We start from the raw sequence: 21572 nt of genomic DNA, 5'->3' as shown, positions 1-21572 counted from the left end.
AAGTACAGGTTTCTGGTAACTGACTGTACTGCTGAACTGAATGAATAAGCATTTTCAGAACTCTGATGAAAAACTGATGAACTCATAAAAGTGCTAACAAAAGATCAAGATGAAAAAAAACAATTAATTACATGGGACTGAGTGAACTGATGAGGATGAGTATAATTTTTGTGACTTTCTGTCTGAATTAAAAAAAAAAAAAATCCCACAAGGACTCAGAGGCAAAGAATATACAAATCAATTTTCACTGCAAAGTAAAGGAGCTGTTACAGTGGAGGATTACTGGACTGAATGTCAATATTATGACATAGTATGAGTGTGTTTCATGTTTGGTAATTGCAATCATTGTTGCTTTTGTTGTGGTCATCCATGTACAATGCTTGGTGTCAGTCTATTTATCTCTTGTAAAAATAAAATACAGTGTGTGTGTGTGAAAAAAAAAAAAAAAAAAAAAAAAAAGATTATAGAAAGGTCTCATGGTTTATAAAAGTCACTGCACCTTGATACAAACTGCTATATATAAAATAGATAAACAATAAAGTCCTACTGTATAACACAGGGAACTATATTCAATATCCTGTAATAAACCATATGGAAAAGAATATGAAAAAGAAAAAAAAAAAAAAAAAAAAAAAAAAAAAGAACATTTTCATATAATAAACACATTTATTTCCAATCAAAAACAAAAAGTGCCCTACTAAACAATGCTATCATTCAGATTTGAAGGTAAGATCAATAGTTTTAGAGACAAGAAAAAGGTAGAAGAGTTCAGTACCACTATGGGCTTTACCATAAATGTTAAAGGGACTTCTCTAAGTGAAAAATTAAAGACCACAATCAAATACAAAAATTACAAAAGGAAATAATCTCATTGGTTTAGGCAAACGTACAGTAAAAGTAATAGATCAACCACTTTTAATGACAGTAGAAAGGTTAAAAGACAAAAGTAGTCAAATCATTTATATCCACAGTAAGTAGCTAAGGGATACACAAAACAAAAAGATGTTAATGTGATGTCAAAAACATTAAATGTTACATTGGAGTGAAAGTGCAGGGTCTTTAGAATGCATTCAAACTTAAGAGGTCATCAATTAAAATAATCACATATTTATTATATTTATATACATTTATGTGAGCCACATTGTAATCACAAACCAAAAAACCTATGATAGATACACATACACAAAAAGAGAAAGAAATTCAAACACAACACCACATACAGTCAACAAATCACAAGGATAGAGAGCAAAAGAAGAAGAAGAAACAAAAAAGAAGTGCAAAGACAACCCAAAAACAATTAACAAAATGGCAATAAGTGCATACTTATCAATAATTACTTTAAATGTAAAAGGACTAAATGCTCTAACCAAAAGACATACAGTAGCTAAATGGATACAAAAATAAGACATATATATGCTGCCTACAAGAGACACACACAGGCTGAAAGTGAGGGGATGGAAAAGGTATTCTATGCAAAAGGAAACAAACAGAAAAACTGGGGTAGCAATACTTACATCAGACAAAATATACTTTACAACAAAGACCGTAACAAGACATAAATAAGGATATTACATAATAATAGGAGATGGATCCAACAAGAAGATATAACAGTTTTACATATGTATGTATCCAAGATAGGAGCACCTAAATATATAAAGTAAACTTAACAAATGTAAAGGGAAAAACTGAAAATAATAGTCACAGTAGCGGACCTTTACATCCCACTTATATCAGTGGACAGAATATTCAGACAGAAAGTCAGTAAGGAAACACTGGCCTTGAAGGACACATTAGAACATATAAATTTAATAGAACATTCCATCCAAAAACAGCAGAATACACATGCTTTTCAAGTGCACATGAAACATTCTTCAGGATAGATCACATTCTCGGCCACAAAACAAGTCTCAGTAAGTTTAAGAAGATTGAAATTGTACAAAGCATCTTTTCTTACCACAACATTATGAGACTGTAAATCACCTACAAGAAAAACTGCAAAAAAGACAAACATGTGGAGGCTAAACAACTAATGGGTTACTCACTAAAGAAATCAAAGAGAAAATTAAAAAAAAAATACTTGCAGACAAATGAAAATGGAAACACAATGATACAAAATCTGTGGGATGAAGAAAAAGCAGTTTTAAGAGGGAAGTTAATAGTAATAAAAACCCACCTCAGGAAAGAAGAAAAATCTCAAATGAACAACCTAACTTATACCTAAAGGAAGTAGAAAAAGAACAACAAACAAACACAAATTTAGTAGAAGAAAAGAAATTATAAGATCAGAGCAAAAATAAATGAAATAGCAACTAAAAGAAAATGGAAAAAAAATCAATGAAACTAAAACTTGTTTTTTTGAAAAGTTAAAAAGATGATAAACCTTTAGTCAGACTCATCAAGAAAAAAAAGAGAGTGAGCTAAATAAATAAAATCAGAAATGAAAGAGGAGAAGTTACAGATGACACCACAAAAATACAAAGAATCATAAGATATTACTATGAACAATAAAATGAACAAAGTAAAAGAAATGGATAAATTTCTAGAAATGTACTGTCTCCCAAGATTTAATCAGCAAGAAGGAGAAACTATGAACAGACAAATTACCAGTAATAAAATTGGATCAGTAATAAAAAAAAAAAATCCTTCCCCTAAAAATGTCCAGGACCAGATGGCTTCAGAAGTGAATTCTACTAAACATTTAAAGAAGAGTTCATATCTATCCTTCTCAAACTATTTCAAGAAAAGATAACTCTTCCAAACTCATTCTATGAGGCCTGCATCATCCTGATACCAAAACCAGACAAAGACACCACAGAAAATGAAAATTACAGACCAATCTCACTGGTCAATATAAGTGCAAAAATTTTTAACAAAATATTAGCAAATCAAGTTTAACAATACATTGAAAGGATTATAGACCATGATCAAATAGGATTTATCCCAGGGATGCAAGGATGGTTCAATTTTTGCAAATCAATCCATGTGAAACACCATATTAACAAATTGAAGAATAAAAATCACATGATGATCTCAATAGATGCAGAAGAAGCTTTTGATAAAATCAATATCCATTTATGATTAAAAACTCTCAACAAAGTGGGTATAGAGGGAACATACTGAAACATAATAAAAGACATATATGACAAACTTACAGCCAACATCATACTTAACTATGAAAAGCTGAAAACATTTTCTCTAAGATCAGGAACAAGACAAGGATGCCCACTCTCACTATTTTTATTAAACATAGTATTTGAAGTCTTAGCCATAGCAATCAGACAAGAAAAAGAAATAAAAGGAAACCAAACTGGAAAGAAAGAAGTAAAACTGTCACTGTTTGCAGATGACTTGATACTATTTAAAGAAACTCCTAAAGATGCCATCAAGAACCTCTTAGAACTCATCAAGTAAAGGTTTCAGGATACAAATTAATATCCACAATTCTATACATTAACAACAAACTATCAGAGAAACTAAGAAAACAATCTCATTTACAATCACATCAAAAAGAATAACATGTATAGGAATAAATCTAACCAAGGAGGTAAAAGAACTGTACTCAGAAAACTGTAAGACATTGATGACAGAAACTGAAGATGACACACACTAGTGGAAAAATATACTGTGCTCATAGATTAGAAGAATTAATATTGTTAAAAGGACCATACTCCCCAAGACAATCTACAGATTCAATGCAATCCCTATCAAAATACCAATGGCACTTTTCACAGAACTAGAACAAATAATCCTAAAATTTGTATGGACCTTCCATAGCCAAAGCAATCTAGAGTAAGAAGGACAAAGCTTGAGGTATTATGCTCCCTGATTTCAAACTATACTCTGAAGCTACAGTAATGAAAGCAGTATAGCACTGGCACAAAAACAGACACATAAATCAATGGAACACAGTAAAGACCCCAGAAATAAACCACACACATACGAACAATAAATCTTCAACAAAGGAGGCAAGAATATGAAATGGGGTAAAGACAGTCTTTTCAATAAATGATATTGGGAAAACTAGACAGTTACAGGGAAAGGAATCACACTGGACTACTTCCTCACACCGTATACAAAAATAAACTCAAAATGGAGTAAAAACTTAAATATAAGACCTGAAACCATAAATCTAGAAGACAGCAGGCAATATGCCCTTTGACATGGGTCTTAGCAATATTTTGGGGGATATTGTCTTTTAAGGCAAGGGAAACAAAAGCAAAAATAAACAAATGGGACTACACCAAACTAAAAAGCTTTTGCACATTGAAGGAAACTATCAGTAAAACAAAAAGGCAACCTATTGAATGGGAGAAAATATTTGCAAATAATCTATGCAACAAGGGGTTAATATCCAAAATATACAAAGAACTCATAAAACTCAACATCAATAAACAAACAACCTGAATGAAAAGTGGGCAGAAGACCTGAATGGACATTTTTTCCAAAGGAGACATACAGATGGCCAAAAAACACATTGAAAGATGCTCAATATCACTAACAATCAGGGAAATATAAATCAAAATCACCATGAGATATTACCTCACACCTCTCAGAATGGCTGTTATCAAAAAGACAACAAATAAGTGTTGGTGAGGATATGGAGAACAGGGAATGCTCATACACTGTTGGTGGGAATGTAAATTGGTACAGCCACTATGGAAAATGGTATGGAAGTTCCTTAGAAAATTAAAAATAGAACTACCATATGATCCAGTAATTTCACTTCTGAGTATTTTACGAAAATAAAAACACTAATTTGAAAAGATATATGCACCCCAATGTTTATTGCAGCATTATTCATGATAGCCAAGATATGGAAGCAACCTACATGAGTGGATAAAGAATCTGTGTTCCATATATACAATGGAACATTACCCAACCATATAAAGAATGAAATCTTGCCAGTTGCAAGAAAATAGATGGACCTAAAAGGTATTATGCTAAGTGAAATATATCAGACAGAGAAAGACAAATACAGTCTGATTTCTGAAATGAATCTGAAAAGCAAAACAAACAAAACAGAAACAGACTCGTAGATACAGTGAACGAACTGGTGGTTGCTAGAGGGGAAAAGTCTAGAAGTCTGAGTGAAATAGGTATTGAATTAATACATTGTACACCTGAAACTAAAGTAATATTGTAAGTCGCTTATACTTCAATTAAAAAAAAAAAACATTAAAATACCATTTGCCTCCAGATCTGGATTTTGCATCAAAGTAATTAGGCTTCAGGACACCTCACTTGCATGTGCCCATCTCAGGCCTTATAACGGGATGTCATTCAAGGAGTCATGAGTTTTTGTAAAGTTTACAAAAGTAAGATATTTAGCTGCAATTGGTTAAGACCAGTCCCTTTCCACTACAGTTCCCTCTTCAACTCCTTCTCCTTGTGTTGAGTGGCATTGGCATAGATGTAAGGTTTGGGAGATGAGGCTAAAAGAGAGTTTAATTTATAAATATTACTGCTTTATGTACAGGCTACAATGGGCCTGAGATTTTAGAGAAGAATATTAATGTCACATAAGTTCTAAGTAACGTACTTGTTGCTTTCCTGGTATATGAAAGGCTTCCAGGAATACTCCTGTTGTGAATTGCCTAATTTACTCTGTGTCATGACCCAGAGCACAGAGCCAGAGACTGATTGCAAAATGGATGAGTCCTATGTAGCAGGCACCGAGAAAGAAGAGGGTAATGGAGGAGGAACAAGACAACTGAGCAGAAAGCTCATCTGTGGAAAATCCTTACAAATCTTATAGCTCACATGTAAAAAAAAAATTGATAGAGGTTTCCCATAGGATTTACATCATGTTATTATAATGACTTTGACCCTAAAAGAAAATATTCTAAATTATTAGCAATATAAAGACAATAAAAAGAAATTTCAATCAACATTGCTGGAAGAAAAACAGAATTATCTTTCTACTGTCTCTACAGAAAATGATTGCACATTGTCCTATAAAGGAGCACTTTAAAATTTATAATTTGTTGTGATTTATTTTCCTCATGGAAAACAAAAATTAACATTACTTATTAATTTTGTAATCTTTTTAAGGAAATAATCCCCCAATATTGTAGCTTTAGACCCTACAAAACCTGCATCTCCTGCTACTGGCTCTTAGCAAATATTAAGGATTTTACTAGAAGAAGAGAAAAACATGCTCCTTCTGGAAACTACCAAGGATGTTTCAGCTTTTCCTCTCCCTGCCCCTTCCTGTGAGAAAAGTGTCTGTCAGGACAATGAATATCACAGGCTGTGCACACATGGGATGAGTCAGGTCATGGGGGCTGAATGACTGATAACATATACATGTAGCATGTTTACCTCTCAAAACCTGACTTAATTAAGAAAAGAATACCAAAACATCAGCAAACTAGAATATCCCCTTTTTTTCTGAGAGTTGAAGACCAGATTCCTGTGTCACCTTCACCCAAAACTGGAGGGAAGAAAACTGCTTGGGTTATTCTTATTCTTATACTTTGCATATATCCTGGACATTTCATCAAGAATTTTGAATTTAGAACCTCTCTCCTAAAGTATACATTTGGTGTATAAAATAATCTTGTCATCACAAATATTTTCAGCACTATTCAAAATAACCTTTTCAATACATCAGTGTCTTTATTATACTTGTTAAAATCTCTGTGGTTGTCATGTAGTTAATAACCTGAATTAAGAAAATACAGATGAATGTAGGAGGGAAGCACCCCTAGGTTTACCTTGGATATAGATGCCAAAACTGTCAGCGGAAAGGGAAGGGGGATAAATATATGATCCCACATGAGCATTTCCATATTATTACAGATGGTTCCCCAAAAAGAGTTTGGATAGGGAAGTTATATTTACATATGAGAGAACTATTTAAATGATATTTGTAAAGGTAGGAAAAGCAGCATTTTTATATTGTTCAGTGCTTTGGGTCTTCATGTTAGTGAGAAATCCTTTAGAATATATGCTTCTAAGAGCATGAACTCAAGGCAGATAACAGTCTGTGAGAAGCAAGTCCAAATGTTGAGAATATAAAGCATTGAGGCTTTCAAAGGTACAGCTGGTGGTGTTTCATCCAGGAAGTAAGGACTGGATGACAGATCTTCTAAGGCTGACAGTAGTCAGGGATACCTAATATCAGCTCAAGCTGAGAAACTGCAAAGTCAAGAAAGAATCCTCTGAACTTGTTTCCCTGAGTATTCAAGCTTTACTTAAAAGCTTCAACTTTCCTAACTAAAAAGTTAGGGTGGGGTGGAGTAGAGAAGGCAGGGAATGGAGATAAATGTTGTAATGATATTCCTAAAGAGGCGATTCTGTCTCTCCTGCTTGCTTGCATTTGTACAAGAGAAGTTCAAAAGGAAGAATGTCAGGAGTTTAGAAGTATAGATGTCTGAGTGACATGTTACACTATTTGCTGGTTTATGGCACAACATTAAACCTCCAGTATCTACTTCCATGCTTGTGACTTTAGAATGTGAACCTCTTCTGTCTCTCCTAGGTGTCATATTCAGAACTGTAATTGAACAGAAAGGGGGAAATTACATATAAAGGTATAGGCAAAGGAACAGCTATTACTCCTAGAGGATGGGGAAACATATCTGCATGTGTGTCAGTTAACAAGAGAAGGACACATGGAGAGAATACTTTCAATACTTCAAGTCTTACTCCTTTGTACTTTCTTTGAATATTAAAAACAAGCACAGCTTTTGGCAAATGGATGTCACTCAGTACTTCTTAAACTAAAGCTTTGCAGCAAAATCTAAGGATTTGAGCTATTCTTACACAGACAGGAAAGAAATCTGATGGCTTTATCCTGTGAAGCTAAGCCTTTAAAAGTCAGTAATGTTCTTGGTTTCACGTTGTATGAAAAATAAACTACTCTTCCTATTGTAAAATATGCAAAGTCCCCTCCTTTTTTGTTACATTAAATACAATGATGTCATTTCACTTCAGAAACAGCTAACGCAAAGGTGGTCAAAATGTATAAACTTCCAGTTATGAGATAAATAAGTACTAGGGATGTAACATACAATATGATGACTGTAGTTAACACTGCCATATGGTGTATTTGAAAGCTGTTAAAAGAGTAATTTGTAAGAGTTCTCATCGCAAGAAAAAACATTTTTTTGTATCTATATGAGATGATGGATGTTAACTAAACTTATTGTGGTAATCATTTCACAATATGTGTAAGTCAAATATTAAGCAGTACACCTTAAACATATACAGTGTTATATGTCAATCATATCAGTAAAATTGAAAAAAATGGCTATCATATGACATGAGAATCTTAGGAAAGACAGAGGTAGAGTTGGAAAAAGTAGATTCTGCAATACCCTTTGTTAGCTCTCTCTTTTGAATAATCACTGTGACCTCATTTCCCCAATTTAGAAAAGATTGAGTTGTACTTTGACTTGCTCCTATTTTTAATCTACACATCCCATCATTTAAAACATGTTTTCACCAAATCAAGCAAAGATGTCTGGGGTGATTAGCCTGGGATTTTCATTCCTTGAATTCTTTTGGCTATGGATATCCAACTCCTCTTCTTTTACATTCCCCAGATATTGTTGATTTCTCCAGTTATAAGCCTTACATCGTTCATGTTTATTTTAGCTTGTTTGTGTGAAAGTTGACACCATACGGTGATGAGAATCACATTCCCAGCCTAAATGCTTAACATTTAACAGAGATTTTAACTAAGAGACCCAATGATACCAACTGTAAAATAACCTGTCATTTCTAGATGATCTGCTTTGTTTTATTAGAGTAAAGGTCAATAAGTCCAAAATTATGTTTTTTAAAAGATGTTTTCCCATAATGTAGTTGTCAAAGAAGATTGATAAAACAGAAAATTTTTTTAAATTTGATTTTAGTAGAAAAAGAGAAGTATTGTTAAATTACTATATAGCTCATATTTGTTGTTATTTATTAAGTTGCTATTCTTTCACTCTAGGTGGATGGGAAGGATGTGAAATCACTACATGACAGTTTATAGACAGACATGGAAGGGAGCATTTCTGATGTAAAACTGTTAATACCAAAAATGTGAGTTTAAAAAGTTAAGAATTATGTTTTCTTAAGTGAAATTCATGTTCTTCTACCTAAGGTGATTTATTTAAATCTGCAAGCAAGGTTTAAACATAAAACACAAAACAAATAATCAATGAGTCCAATCCATACTGGAACACAGAGAGCAAATGTGTAATGTTTGTTTATCAAATAATTTCCCTTGCATAATGATTCCAAAACCAACCAGGCAGCCCAGTTCTTGAGCCAGAGTTGCACTGGTGGGACTTCTGAAGTCAAAGAAGCTTTTTTAAGATTCCTCTCTAAAATCTGAGGAAGGTAATAATCTCCTCCCTGTGCACATTTTGCTTGCGTGTCCTATACCCCAAGTACATGTTCCACAGTAACCTCGTAATACAAACCAAGCCTCCTGATGGTCTTCAAGCACATGCTAATTCACATAGAAGCAAACACTACAGCCTACTACTGCTAGGTTTCTTTGCAATGAACAGCATATTTTGCTCACTGGGGGAAAAGACAGGAGGAAGCCTATTGTATTCTTAACCGTTATCTCTGAGTGAATAGAAGGAATTGCTTCCAAATGCAGTAACAGAATTACTGTAGATTAGTGTAGCATTTGAGTTTGAGTGCTGAGGTAAAATTGTTTTCTCTATTGCATGACCATGATCTTGAAAGTTCTCATTTTATTACAATAATGGAGATGCTTGATCACATACTGAGTCAGGTAAATCACAAAGCCAGCTCTTGAGCAGTCCTGGGCAGGCCATAAGTAATGCCATAGCTGAGGACTGCATTAACCACAATTCAGATGAATAAAATTCAACACAAGCTCATTTGATTTGTTTACAGTGCGAAGAGAGACTTTATTCAGAAATACAATAATACAACAACAACAAATGCTCTTGTTCTGTATTGTAAAAAAAGAAGCCCAGGTACTTTTCATTGCAGCCTGCAGTCTTTCATTACTAGGGACAGCACACCCAGCTCATAAACACCGGTTATCAATGAAAGAAATAGAAACTTGTGAGACCAGGGGAATGTTTATATACATTTGAAGATGAAAGAGCCGAGGCAGAGCAGCGCTGTAGTATCAATTACAATGACGTACATGTGGCTGCTTACAATTTTAACATGGAACATGAAAAGAGATTGTGACTTGGTGCAGTACATGAATAGCTTATAGCTTCAGCTTTGAAGTGAATGACCCACTTTCCCTTCGAGTACCCACTAAAATTAGGTGGCACCTTGCTTGAAATGTGATAAATTTGAGATCAAGTCAAGCATTATATATAAGGTTGAACAGAGACTATAACTTCACCCTTTAAACATGCAGATTAGGAAAGAATGATCACTTTATGTTAGACTTGACTTAGTAAGAACCGGCTCTACCCTCATGAGCTTGTAGAGAAAGTAAGGGTCAACAGACGATAGGTTTGAAATATTGCTAAGAAACAACCTCTATAGGCACAAGCAGAAAAAAATGAGGGTGCAATTTCTTTAAAATTACCCAAAAAATTCCAGGAAGATTAAGAAAAAGTTATTAAATAACATGATTTTATTATTATCAACCTCATCCCAATTGGTATCCCACCTAATCACTACACACTGAAAAGTTCTGCGGTAAGGAGGCTTATGGATTAAACCAATTGAACCTCGCAAGGTAAGTCAGCGAACAGAGGAATTTTTTAGTGTGATAATCTCAGTATGCAAAATATGGTTGCCCTATTCTGCTGTTAGTGATCAGGGTTAGTTTTGATGGCATTACAAGATACTAGAATCATATGACCTAGAATTTCCAACTTCTATTTCTGGCCCCCACCTCTTTTTCCACATGAGACTCCCAAGAAACCATGTACCCAGAGGTGATGACAAATGCTAAATTTAAACATGCCTCAATTCCTGTCGGCTGGCCCCCCGTGTCCTGTCACAAAGCTCTCTGAACAGCTGGGCTGAGGACTTGGCTCAGTCTCAAGGATCAAGAGGAGTCTCTGGACCCATTTGTCTCCATCTTAGCTACAGCTGCCCACCAGGACCAGACCTGGTACTTACAGTGAAGGAGGGATTGGAGGGCACAGCTTGTAGTGTCTTTATCAACAAGGAAGCGGTACCTTTGACTCCATCAGTGTTTCCCTCTGACCAACCAAATTAGCTCCACCTTCTCTCTGAACAGAGTTTGGGAGTTGGGGAAGACAAGAAAGGGAGTGAAGGAAAAGAGGCTCCAATGGAAATGGAGTGGTGCTTAGAGCTCCTCTCCTGTCCAGAGACTGGCAGCACCACATAGAAAACATGCTTAATTCAACTCCATAGAATTGGAAAGGGGGAAGGGTAGAAGACACAGTTCTTGTTTTCAAAAAGACTCAGATCTAACAAGAAAATAAGCTCTAATCATAATACTGTGTAGAAAGTGATTTATGTGTTTTTAAACTACTGACACAGGAAATCCAAAGAGGGAGTCATTGTTTCTGCTATGAGTGTGAGGGTAGTTGGAAATAGCTAAATCAGAGACATTTGAGTAAGATATTGAAGGACAAAAGCAACTGTAGCAAATTAGTGAAATGACAAAACATAATGTCAGTGAAAGAGAATGGGGAAAAGGCAGAGAATGCAGCAAGAGTTAAGGTAAGGAGATGTAAAACTACATGGCACGTATGATGAGTCCTCTGGCTAGAGATCTGGAGGCTAGGAGGGACAGGAGTGAAATATCTGGAAATGATTCAAGAAAATATTTCGTTGCCAAATTTAGGAAGGACCTTGAGTGTCCTGCTAAGAAATTAAGAGTTTTATCTTTGATGTTGATGTGAAGCTTGGAAAAGAAATGACATATGATTAGGTCTGTGTTTACCAGAGATTATTCTGGCAACACTGTGAAGAATGAATTGGAAGTGATGAAAATAAAGGTAGAAAAATTAGTTAGGAGACTAATGCAGCTGTTGAGGATGTAAACTGGGAAAATGGGAGGGATATTGGGTCTAATAATGCCGATTACTCAGTAGATAGTGAGACTGCAAAATAGGGGCAACAAAAATATTTTTGGAATAATTTAGGTTGGGAAGATTTAAGATTTTACAGGCTGTTGTGAATCAGAAAGGTGCCACTCAGTTTCCAAGGCATTTTTGTTATGAGAAGCATGTGTTTGTAAATTTTCTGGTTATGGTTCATTGTACAGTTTGAACACATAGAAAAAAGCTTGACCAATTAACCCAAAAAGGACTCAAATCACACAGTTCCAGGCAAGTAGTAGTTATTCCACAAATATTTGTTGAACCAAAATTTGTGAGGTGATGATGATGCCTGTCTCACACACCACTGTCTTCAATTGAGTTTAAGCTGTGAAGTAACCATGGTTTTTCTCTCTTCTAAACTTCAGTTCTCCGTTCTAAATGAGATTCTCACTGGGATGTTACGAAAATTAGTGGGGAAACAAGTGTATTTTTTTCCACCACAACAAGTACTGCAATATGCATGTTATGATTTTTTAGTTTTCTTGTAGAATATGGAGCTTCATTAGCAGAATGGTCAAACACACCTCCAGTTGATTTTATTTGATTTTTAGAATGTATGCAAACATCATTGAATTTGTTCAATTCCATTGATCCAAATGAAATTCTATGTATGCATTTAAAAATAGGAAACATTAATGAGTTATACAAATAATAGTAATGATACATAAGGTAACGTGTTTTGACAACTTCTATGATAAGCACTTTATATACACTATCTCAGTTTTACTGTGAAGTGGGTATTTTTATTAGACTTAATTTTGATATGCAAAACTAAGGCACAGAGAAGTTAAATAGCATGCCCAATGTCATACAGCAGGTCATAGGAGAAGCTGATATTTGAACCAGCCAATGGGATTCCCAATCCCATGCTTTTAATTCATGAAGACGCACTACACAATTTCATGCTTTATTTGCCATAAGGTAGAACTTTTTTCTAGTAAGATCAGATTAAATGAAAGTCCAACAAAATTTGGATTTTTACCATAAAGAAAAGCTTCATGTCTTTTTTGAACTCTATGATGTCAAACTATTCCAAAAATATTTTTGGTGCCCCTACTTTGCAATCTCACTATCTACTGAGCAATCAGCATTGTTGGACCCCACTTCCCTCTCACTCCTCCAGTTCATATCCTTGACAGCTGCATCAGCCCCCTAACTGGTTTTTGTATCTTTATCACTTCCAATCCATCTTTCAGTGTTGCTAAAATAATCACTTGTAAACACAGACCTGATACATTATTTCTCTTCAAATCCTTCTATGGTTACCATTATCATCAATGCTTCTTCTCCTTTCCCTTAGCCGCAAGGAAATTCTCAGAAAATAACCTTCTTGGAGTTCTTCCATCAATTGAAATGGAAACCATAAAACCAGAAAATCACATAAATAAATAAAACCTATCATTTGTAAATTACAAGAAGATGTCTTAAGATTTCAGCCTTATTTTTGAAATTAAGAGTTTTACCTGTCACAGCACCCACATTTGGCCATGCAAGAGAAAGGCATTTTTTCTGCCAAAGAATAGACCATTGAGAATGGCTGTTTGGAAAGCGTTTTGTTAATATATTTTGTAGTAAAAAGTTTATAGCTTTATTAGAGTAGTGTATATGCTATAAAGGAAGACAACAAAAAGATCTCTTAGAAACTGAGACTCTCATAATTGAAAAAAAAAACATTTTAAGCACTTCTATATTATTAAAACAGACAACAAACAGAAGAAAACAAATTTGGATGATACCATATTCTCTGTTTACAATACAATTAAATTTTAAATAATGAAGAGAGAATTTTAAAAGACTCACATTTGGGGAGTCTAAAACTTCTAAATAACTCATAGGTCAAAAAGAAATTATGATGGAACTTAGAAAATATGTAGAATTAATGGTAAAGAAAATATTGCATATCAAAATTTTCAAGATGAAATCAAACTGGTTCTTAGAAGGAAATTGTAAGCATATTTTTGCAATTACTTAAGACAAATTTGAAAACCAACTAACAAATTAAACAGTTCAAGAAATTATAAAAATAAAGTATGACAAAAGAAAATAGAAGTAGAGATGTAATAAAGCATAAAAATTAATATATAGAAAGTAAAGGAACAAAATAAAGATAATGAAATAGGAAAAAATAGGTGATAGGACAGACAAAATGATAATCTGTGTTTATTTTTTATTGATTAATAAAATTCACAAACCTCTGACAAGGCTAATCAAGTAAAAAGAGAGATAACATTAATTAACAGTATTAGAAAAAAATAAGAAAACTACAAATATGGCAATATTTTTAAAAATCTTAAATTAATTCCATATACAATTTTATGCCAATAAATTTGAACATTTCAATGAGGGACAATTTTCTTGAAGAATATACCCTAAAATTAATACAAAAAGAAATGATTATCTGAGTAAACCCATCTTTTCTTTAAAATAATTAGATAAATATTTCTGCAAAAAGAAATTTGCACAAGTTTTAGAAGTGCATTCTCACACATATTTGAAGGACAGATCATTCCAATCTTATGCTGACTGTTCCTTGTGGAAAAGCCTGCTAATTATCCCCAATATCTATCATCCCCCTCAAATTTTAGCTGACTATGGACACCCAATGAGAGATCACATTTTCCAGTGACCTTTGAAGTTTGTGTGGCTCTATGACCAAATTATGGCTAATGAGATCTGAATGGAAGTGATGTGTGAGATTTCCAGGTCACATCCTCTCAGGATGATATAATCTGCCATCAATTTCCTCTTTTACCCCATCCCCATGAGCTGAAATGTCCAGCCCTGGTGTGGATAAATCAGCTTTCATCTTTCAGATGGTGGCAAAAGCTTAGGAGATGGGCGAGCCACAAAATAGAAGAAAGAACCTTGGTCCTTGGGTAATCTTGTGAAGCCCAGAAGCCTGCTTACTGCTGCTCTTTTGTTTGTGCCGCTGTGAGTTTTACTTTATTTTTAGAACATCTTGTTCTGCATACTCATTAGTATACTTAGTAACTTATTTTATGAAACTAGAATAACCTTGATTCTAAAATCAGATTAGAAGAATAAAAGAAAGAAAGATTCTAGACTTTTCTGACTTACTACAGACTCAGAAGTCTGAGATAAAGTGTACACTATCTGAGCCCAGCAATATTTTTAAAAATATTGATCCATTCATTAATAACAACTATGTGAGGTCTGCTTCAAGAACAGAGGGATAATTCAATAATAGAAAATTTATTAAAGCAATTCATGTAGATTAAAGGGAAAAATGTGCAAAATCATCTCAATGGATATAGAAATATTTGCATTTGATAATATTAGCATCACTTTGTTAAGAAAGCTATAATCAAACTGGAATAAATGAGAAAGTTTTTAACCTGATAAAGGATATGGATCAAAATTGTACAGAAAATGACAAATTTTCATGTAAAATATTAGAAGCCGTTTCCTCTAAAGTAAGAAACAAGATAAAGATTCCCATTGTCTTTTCCTACCAAACAGTGAATAAATGCATTGTCAAGGAAAAGAAACACATGTTATAAGAAACAGAAATAAATTCAGAACTATTAGTATTTATATTTAATATGAATACTTATTACATAAATAAATGTTGATGCATTAAAAATGGAACAATATACTACAGTTAAAAGGAAGATATCAGCATTCTTTGTATTCAACATAGATTAATTTTAAAAATCCATTCATTATTTGATCAAAAAAATTTACATATTCTATCGCATGATTTAGATGCTGAGAAAAGGTCAATGCAGAATGATATTTGAAAATTTGAAAAGCAATACTACATTTTGCTTATGAATACACCCATGAATAGTAAACATATAAAGAAATTCCTGAGAATTACAAACACCAAACAAATGAGGTGGAGGTTACTATCCTGAGGTGAGTGGGAATGTGGGTGGATACTTCACTGAGATGAGGCATATACAAATATCTACATCTGTATGATCTAAATCATAATGATATACATATGTAAAACTGTTAAGATTTAACATGGCTGAGGGCAAGTGCATTGATTATCAATATTTTTATTTTTTAAAGTTTATGAAAGTTAAAATATATCATTATAAATGTATAGGAAAAAAAATCAAAGACTGATGACATGATTGTGCATCTCAGGATGTTCAAGATGGTAACGCCACCCTGGGACACCCATTAGCACCCAGCCAAACAGCCAGATATCAGCTGCCTCCTGCCTTGTTCTTGATCTGTTTTTCAGACTTAAGGTATGCGGCTTCCATAATGAACCCTGAAATTTTCCTCTACTACTGAAACATTGGAGTGTATTTAAATAGTAACTCCATCACTTCCTAGCTACGTAATTTATTTGAAACTGCATTAAATTAATTAACCTCTCTGGGCTTCAGCTTTTTTCTCTGAAAATGTGGATACAAGTAATACCTGTGCCACAGCGTTTTTACATTTATTGAGTGCTTTCTTCATGCTTGTTACTACATAATACATTTTTATTATTAATACAGATTAGAACTGTGCCAGGTACATAACAACGGCTCTGTGATGGTTGGCTATGATTTTTAAAATAGAGAATAGCGTGGCAGTTAAGCGGAAAGGCTATGATAATTAGGTTGCTAGGTTGAGATCTTGGCTCTGTCTCTCCCTAACTCTGTGAACTGGGGCAAATTACTTACGTCTCCGGGTTCCTCATCTATAATAGGGAGACAGTAACGGCTTCCCTAAGATTGTTCTTTGACTAAATGCACTAGTATATGTAAAGCTATACAGTGAGTCTATATAGGGTTACTTTCATTTATTATTATTTTAACACACACTCATGTGTCCATACATATTCATGTATATACACACACATACACATACACACATATTTTCTGAGATTCTCTTATTAGCAACTTAGCAGGGAGCTAGAAGTTCACTTCACCCTGGTCTGTGTCCTCTACCAGCGTACTTATTATCTCCTTTCTGAGTTAATTTATTCCTAAGGCAAATGTTCTTGCTTTTCACTCTGCAGCCCCACTGGTTATATTGAATAGTATTCTAGCCCTTGTCCAGGACTGGGCACATTTAATATCCAGCATTGAATTGCCTGTCATGGACTGACACATCACTTTGTGACCACAGATTTCTGTCATGTGACAAGATTTCTAGTACCTGAGAGTGGCTTGCTTGTCAAAATCCCATGAAGCTATCTGAGTAATTGGATAGGTTTGTGTTTAGTACAGGCTCCATCATTCATGATGTCTGCAACATTACCTGGATCCAATCTTGCCTCTGCCATTATGACTGTGGACCTTGGACAAGTCTCTGGCCCTCTTGGTACCTCAGTTTTTTCATTGATAAATGGTGAAATAGTGGCACATTTGTGTGTTAGGAAGATTAACAAGTTGATGCATGTAATGTGCTAGAATCTAGCATAAAGAAGGTAGTGATTAATGCCATGTCTCCTCTCTCTACTACTATTAATTTATTCGTGTAATAAATGTATTCATCATGTCCTTGGCACTAGGTTAGTTACCAAGAATGCAACATTAATAAGACACATCTATGTTCTCATGGAGCCAAATTGTAGCTGTATGCAGTGGGGAAGAAGAGGTGCAACATTGGAATAAACAGCACTCTTTAGCAACTCACAGCCAGAGGGAACAGTTTACTTCCCTTCTCCCTGGGAGAGAAGAAGAGGGACCAATGAAGACTTCACAGAGAGGGTGACCTTTGAGCTAGTATTTGAAGGATAGACCTTCAAGAAGAGAATCTAGGCATAGACTTGAAAGTGGAGAATGCAGTTGCCTCCCAAGCTTCCAAGATGCTACCTAAGATTTTCAGCCTGGCCCACCCTAGGACCTTCCAAACACCCCAGATTTTCCCACGATCCAGCAACTAAAGGGTTGAGTCTTCATGACTAACACCTGTGCCTCTTCTGATTGGTCAGTATTATCCTATGGATTATTGAATAGTTGACTATCATCCTTGAGTATAGGTTGTTGGAATGTGCTATTTTACTTTCTTACTTCTAATATTTGACATGTAAATTGACATCAGATATACACCTGGGTTTATCCCTATACAGTAAAAGTCCCCTACATACAAACCTTCAAGTTGTGAACTTTCAAAGATGCGAACGTGCATTCGCATGTCCAATCACTTAAGTTAGTTCACATGTCTGGCGTACATTGTCACGTGTATGCATCCTTTACAAGTGGTTGTGCTTTTGTGTACTTTACAGTACTGTATAGAGTACAATAGTACAGTAACTTTATTTCAAGCACAGGATGTCCAGAAGCAAGAGTAAAAGCAGCAGTGATGTAGCTGGTACTGCTAAGAAGCACCAAGCAATAACAGTGGAAACAAAAGTGAAAATAACTGAGAGAGTGGAGCAAGGTGAAAAGATGGTAGATGTCGCTCATTCTTATAACATGAATAGTTCAACCATCAGCACGATTCTAAAGAACAAGGACAAGATCATGGAACATGTGAAGTCTGCTCTGCTGATGATGTCAACAATAATACAGAAGAAGCATGGAAAAGTGATGAAGGAGATGGAGAAACTTCTCAGTGTGTGGATGTAGGATCAACATCAGCATCGAGTCCCACTCAGCTTAATGCTGATTCTAGAGAAAACTAAAAGTCTTTATGAAGACTTGAAGAAGAAACACGGTGAAGAATCAGAGGGCGCATCTTTTAATGTCAGCCATGGCTGGTTTCATCAGTTCAAAGCTAGAACCAACATTCATAACGTAAAAGTAAGTAGCGAGGCAGCAAGTGCAGATACGGTAGCTGCCAGGAAATTTCCTGAAACACTTTGAGAAATTCTTGATGAAGGCGTGTATTTACCCAAGCAGGTTTTTAATGTGGATGAGACAGGACTGTACTCGAAGAGGATGCCAGACTGAAGTTACATCAGTAAGGAGGAAATGTTGATGCCAGGCTATAAAGCAGCAAAGATAGGCTAACTGTGTTGTTTGGTGGCAATGCTTCCAGCAATATGAAGCTGGAGCCTCTCTTAGTTTATCATTCAGAGAACCCAAGAGCCCTAAAAACATAGCCAAGGGCTCTCTTCCTGTTATGTGGAAGAGTAACCCCAAAGCCTGGGTTACACAGGCCATTTTCCAGGACTGGTTTTTCCTACCACTTTATCCCAAAGGTAGAGAAATATAGCTTGGAGAAGGATGTCCCATTCAACATTCTTTTGCTGCTTGACAGTGCTCCAGGCCACACCCCATTCACGGACAACTTTCATCCCAATGTCAAAGTGGTGCATCTGCCACCAAATGCTATGTCACTTATTCAACCTATGGACCAGGGAGTTATAGCGACTTTCAAGATATATTATTTATGACACACTTTCACCAGGCAGTAAAGGTAAGTGATGACTCAGGAACAACCTTGTGACGATTTTAGGAGGACTATAACATCTACAAGGCCATAAAAAGCATTGACTTTGCTTGGCGTGAGGTTACAGCGTCACCATGAATTGTGTTTGGAAGAACCTTTGCCCACAGTTTATTCACAATTTTCATGGATTTGAGAAAGTGGATGAGGAGTCCAAACAGGTCTTCAGCAATTTAGTGACCCTCAGCGAGAAGCTGGAGCTAAATCTGCAAGAGGACGACTTCACTGAACTCCTTGATGTGCAACACAAGGAGCTTACTAATGAAGATCTAATGGAATAGGAGGCCCAGAGAAAAGACGAAGAGGGACAAGAGGAAGAAGTAACTGAAGAACTGAAGACATTCACGACGCAGGAAATGGCAAGGGATTTTCTTTACTTGAGGAGGCACTGTTAGTTTTTGAAGCATAGGACCCGAAGGTAGAACGATACACGAAGGTTGCAGCAGCCATTCAGAATGCAGTCCAGTGCTACCATGTCATCTATTATGAGAAAAAAAAGGGCTACTACCCAGACATCACTGGATCATATTTTCAAGAGGGTAGATAGAATTGAATCCAGCAAGGAACCAGAACCTCTGCCATCAACGTCAGGCATGAGTGAAATTGAAGCTTGCCCTCCATCTCCTACTGCCAACGATCTTCAGCTCTACCATCTCCCACCTCCTCTCCCTCCTCCAGTCAGTAACTCTTCTTGCCTGTTCACTTGATGTCAGCCCCTGTATGCCAGCTGTTGTACTGTACTACTGTACTTTTCAAGGTGCTGCACTGTAAGATTAAAAATGTTTTCTTCAGTTTTTGTGTTTGTTTGTTTTTTATGCATTATTTGTGTGACAAGTATTATAAACCTATTACAGTACAGTACTATATAGCCAATTGTGTTAGTTGGGTGCCTAGGCTAACTTTGTTGGACTTATGAACAAATAGGACTTAAGAACTCGCTCTTGGAATGGAACTCGTTCATATGTAGGAGACTTACAGCAACCCTTCATTTGAATGACTACTTTTTTTCAATTGAAGTATAGTTGATTTACAATGTTGTGTTAGTTTCTGGTGTACAGCAAAGTGATTCAGTTATATATGTATATACATAGATATATTATTTTTCATATTCTTTTCCATTATGGTTTATTACAGGATATTGAATATGGTTCTCTGTGCTATGCAGTAGAATGTTGTTGTTTATCTCCTTTATATATAGTAATTTATATCTGTTAATCCCAAACTCCTAATTTATCCCTTCCCCTATGGTAACCATAAGTTTGATTTCTGTGTCTGTGAGTCTGCTTCTGTTTTGTAAATAAATTTATTTGTATCATAGTTTAGATTCCATATAAGTGACATCATACGATATTTGTCTTTCTCTTTCTGACTTTCACTTCACTTAGTATGATAATCTCTAGGTCCATCCATGTTGCTGCAAATGGCATTATTTCATTCTTTTTATGGCTGAGTAGTATTCCATTGTATAAATGTACCACATTTTCTTTTTCCGTTCATCTATTGATGGACATTTAGTTTGCTTCTATGTCTTGGCTGTTGTAAGTAGTGCCGCTGTGAACACTGAGGTGCATGCATCTTTTCAAATTAGAGTTTTCTCCAAATATATGCCCAGGAGTGTAATTGCAGGATCATACAGCAACTCTATTTTTAGGTTTTTAAGGAACCTCTGTACTGTTCTCTATAGTGGCTGTACCAATTTACATTCCCACCAACAACGTAGGAGGGTTCCCTTTTCTCCACACCCTCTCCAGCATTTATTGTTTTTAGACTGTTTAATGATGGCCTTTCTGACCAGTGTGAGGTGTTACTTCATTGTAGTTTTGGTTTGCATTTTTCTAATAATTAGCGAAGTGGAGCATCTTTTCATGTACCTATTGGCCATCTGTATGTCTTCTTTGACTACTTTTTAACCTAGACAAAAAGATGATTCTTTTTTTTTGCTTTTAATATTAATTTCTAGAAGTTCAAATGCAAGGAAAAGCCACAGCATAACTTGGAAAACACAGAAGTGACGATTGTTTTCAGTCAATAAATATGTGATCATTGTAAAAATGCTATAAAATACTTAAAATAATCCCAGAATTAACCACTGTTAACATTTTCTTAGGAATCCTTTCAGGTAATTTTAATGTCACTAGTGGTATAATGTGTTAGTGTATGTGTGTGTATACACATATAGTTACATGATCTGTA

General features: G+C 35.1%; 1 long non-coding RNA gene across 1 annotated transcript in view; it reads left to right on the top strand.

Annotated features, from left to right (window-relative positions):
• Positions 1-636: 636 nt before the first annotated feature.
• The window catches only part of LOC309647164, a 52752-nt gene continuing 31816 nt past the window's right edge, over positions 637-21572 (top strand). Inside the window, exon 1 of the long non-coding RNA XR_014255844.1 lies at positions 637-11634. This is a non-coding gene — a long non-coding RNA (uncharacterized lncRNA). The remainder of the gene's footprint in view (positions 11635-21572) is intronic.

This window comes from Balaenoptera physalus (genome assembly GCF_965194825.1).
Source record: "Balaenoptera physalus genome assembly, chromosome: 17".
In the NCBI taxonomy this organism is placed as follows: Eukaryota; Metazoa; Chordata; class Mammalia; order Artiodactyla; family Balaenopteridae; genus Balaenoptera; species Balaenoptera physalus.
Note: the sequence above shows the minus strand (reverse complement) of the source record. Positions and strands in the feature narration are given on the sequence as shown.